The sequence below is a fragment of the Marmota marmota genome, unplaced genomic scaffold (genome assembly GCF_001458135.2).
Source record: "Marmota marmota marmota unplaced genomic scaffold, marMar, whole genome shotgun sequence".
NCBI lineage: Eukaryota > Metazoa > Chordata > Mammalia > Rodentia > Sciuridae > Marmota > Marmota marmota.
Window position 1 is genome coordinate 167,477 of NW_026006490.1, and position 3,875 is coordinate 171,351.

Below are 3,875 nucleotides of genomic sequence, written 5' to 3' on the forward strand. Positions count from 1 at the left end.
CTCTCACCCTATCACCATCCCTAGTTCTAACCCTATCCCTTACCAGAACCCTAATCCTAGCCCTAACCCTAACCCTAGCCCTATCATTAGTTCTAGCCCTAACCTAGATCTAACTTTAACTCTGAATCAAACCCTAACCCTAAGCCAACCCTAAACCTAACTCTAAATCTAAATTTAACCCTAGCCCTAAAACAAAACCGAGCCATAGTCCTAATCCTAACCCTTAACCTAAAGCAAACCATAACCCTAACCTTAGTTCTAATTCTAGTTTTAAGCTGAAAACTAGAACTAATACTGACCCTGACTCTGACCATAATACTAACCCTAGTCTAAACATCACCCTAACCCTAACCCTAAACCTAACACTAGACCTACCACTAACCCTAACTCTAAATTTAACCGTAATTGTAACTCTGGTACTTACATTAGCCTTACCCCTAACTCTCGCATTAACTTAACCCAAAACCGAGCCCTAATCCAAGCCCTAACTCGAGTTTTAACCCTAACCCTAATCCTAACCCTAGCCCTAATCAAAACCATAACCCTAGCCCTAACCCTAGCTCTAACCCTATCCATTTCTGTAACCATAACCCTAGGCCTAAACCTAACCCTATCCCTAATCCTAAACCTATGCATTATTCTAAACCCAACCTAAACCCTAAACTTAACCCTATCATTACACTAACACTAACCATAATGCTAATTTGAGCCCTAAATTTAAACCTTAACCTATCCAAAACTTCTAACCCAGACCTTGACCTAATAATACCCCTAGCTCTAAACCTGACACTAACCCTAAACCTAACTCTTACATTACATGTAGCCATAAACCTAACCCTAAAACTATCTTTAACCATAACCCTAGATCTGATATTAGCCATAGCCCTAATCCTAGCCCTAACCCTGAAATAAACCATAGTCCTCATCCTAGCCCCAAACCTAACCTTAATCATAATCCCAACCATAACCATAACCCTAATGCTAATTCTAACCCTCACACTATCTCTAAACCTAGCTATAACATCATTACTTACCCTAAACTTAACCCTAACCCTAACCCTAATCCTAACCCTAGGCCTAAGGTGAACACTAACCCTAGCCCTAATTCTAGCCCAAATTTAAACCTATCCCTAACCCTAAACCAAAACCTAGCCCTAAGACTAACTCTAACTTTAACACTAGCCCTATCCCTACTTCTAAACCTATCCATTACTGTAATCCTAAACCTAGCCTAAACCTAGCCATAACCATTGCCTAATCCTTATTTCTAGTGCTAACTCTAGATCTAACCCTAACTCTAATCTAACCCTAACCCTAACCCTAAGCCTAACATTAACACTAGCCTTAGCCCTAACACTAATCATAAAACTAGCCCTAACCCTAACCCTTGCAGTAAAACAAAACCTAACAATAGCCCTACACTAAACCTTTATTTAAACCAAACCTTAACACTACACCTAGACCTAACCCTAGCCCTAATTTTTGTCCTAATCTTAACCTTAATACTAACCCTAACTCTGACTCTTATCCTTACACTCACCCTAGCTCTAAACACCACCGTAACCTTAAACCAAACCCTTAAAGTAACCCTAGCCTTAATTCGAGTCCTAACCCAACCCTAAAACTAAACCTGACCCTGACTATTATTAACCTAACACTAACACTAGCTATAAATTTCACCCTAACCTTAAACCTAATCCTAACACTAGAGGTTTAACCCCTAACCATACCCTAAAACTACCCCTAAAACCCTAGTTCTTACAATAGCCTTTGCTCTAACACTAGCCATAACCCTAATGCAAATACTAGCCAAAATCTGAGCCCTAAATCTAGCTTTAACCCCAACCCTAGCCCTAACCCTAGCTCTAAACCTATCCCTTACCCTATGCAAAACCCTAAACCTAATGGTAATCCGAATCCTTAACCTAATCCAAACCCTAACCCTATTACTAGTCCTCACCCTAGTCCTCATTCTAGCTATAACCATAACCCAAACCATAACCCTATCCCTGATCTTTATTCTGACCCTAACACTACTCATAGGTCTAAAACTGAACCTAACCCTAAACTGAATTCTAACACTACCCCTACTGGTAAGCTTACACCTAAACCTAACCCTAACACTAGTCGTAGACCTAAATCTAATTCTAACCTATCCATAACTCTAGCACTAAACTTAAAGAAAAACCTAGCCTTAGCCCTAATAATAACCCTTAGCCTAAAGCCAAACACTAACCCTTCCCCTAGACTTAACCCTAGTCCTAATTCTGGCTTTCCCATTAACCATAACCCTTAACTGAACACTGACCCTGACACTAACACTAACCCTAGCTCTAAACATTACCCTAACCCTAAACCTAACCATAAAACTATACATAGCTCTAACATTAACCCTAAAACTAGCCCTAATCATAACAAAGTTTTTACATTTGCCATAGCCCTAACCTATTGCAAAACCTAGCCCTAACCCAAGCCCTACACTAGCTTTAACACTAAAGCTAACCATAACCCTAACCTTAGCCCTAACACTAAACCTAAGCCTAACCCTAGACCTAACTCTAAGCATAAAACTACCCTATCACTACCTTTAACCTTATCAATTACCCTAATGATAACCCTAATGCTTCTGCTAACCCTAGGTCAAACCCTAATCCTATCCCTAACCCTAACCCTGTCCATTACCCTACACCTAACCTGAACTTCAAACCTAAAACTAACATTAACTATCCCTAACCATAATTATAACTTGAGCCTTAACCCTGAACCTTAATCTAATAAAAACCCTAACACTGACCCTGACCCTAATAATACCCATAGCTCTAAACCTGGCCCTAACAAGAAACCTGACCCTTACAATAGACCTAGCTATAAACCTAACCCTAAAACTCTCCCTAACTGTAACCCTAGACCTTACATTAGCCCTGGCTCTAATCCTAGTCCTAATCCTAACACAAACCTTAGACCACATCTTAGCCATAAACCTTGACTTCATCATAAACCTAACCCTAACCCTAACCCTAATTCTAATCCTCACCCTAGTCCCAAAAGTAGCTATAATCCCATCCCTTAACCTAAACCTAACCCTAACCCTAAGTCTAACACTAACCCTAGCCCTAAACCTAGGCCTATCCCTAACACTAACCCTAGTCCTAATCCCAGCACTAATTTAGTCCTATCCCTAACCCAACCCTAACCCTAGCCCTAAGATTAACTCAAACTTTCGCCCTAGCCTTATACCTATTTCTAACCCTATCCCTTACCATCACCCTAAACTTAGCCCTAATTTTATCCATATCCTTAGCCCTATTTAAAAGCCTAGATCTAAACCTAACTCTAAGTCTAACCCTAAACCTAAGCCTAAACCTCATACTAACACTAGCCCTAATCCTAACATTAATCTGAAAACTAGCCCTAACTCTACCCCTAGCCCTAAAACAAAACTGAATCATAATCCTAACCCTAATACTTAACCTAAACCAAACCCTAATCCTACACATAGCCCTAATCCTGTCTCTAATTCTAGTCCTAACCCTAACCTGAAAACGAATCCAGACCCTGACTCTGACCCTAACATTAAACCTAGCTCTAAACATCGACACCATAAACTTAACCCTAACACTAGACATAGCCTTAACCCTGACCCTATCACTAGCTCTAATCATAACACAACTTTGTACATTAGCTGTAGCCTTAACCCTAGCCCTAACCTAACCCAAAACCTAGCCTTAATCCGAGTAATCAACCTGTTTTTTTTAAGATTTATTTTTTACTTTTGGTGGACACAACATCTTTATTTTATTGGTATGTGGTGCTGAGGAAGGAACCCAGCACCCTGCACATGCCAGGTGAGCACGTTACTTCTTGAGCCACATCCC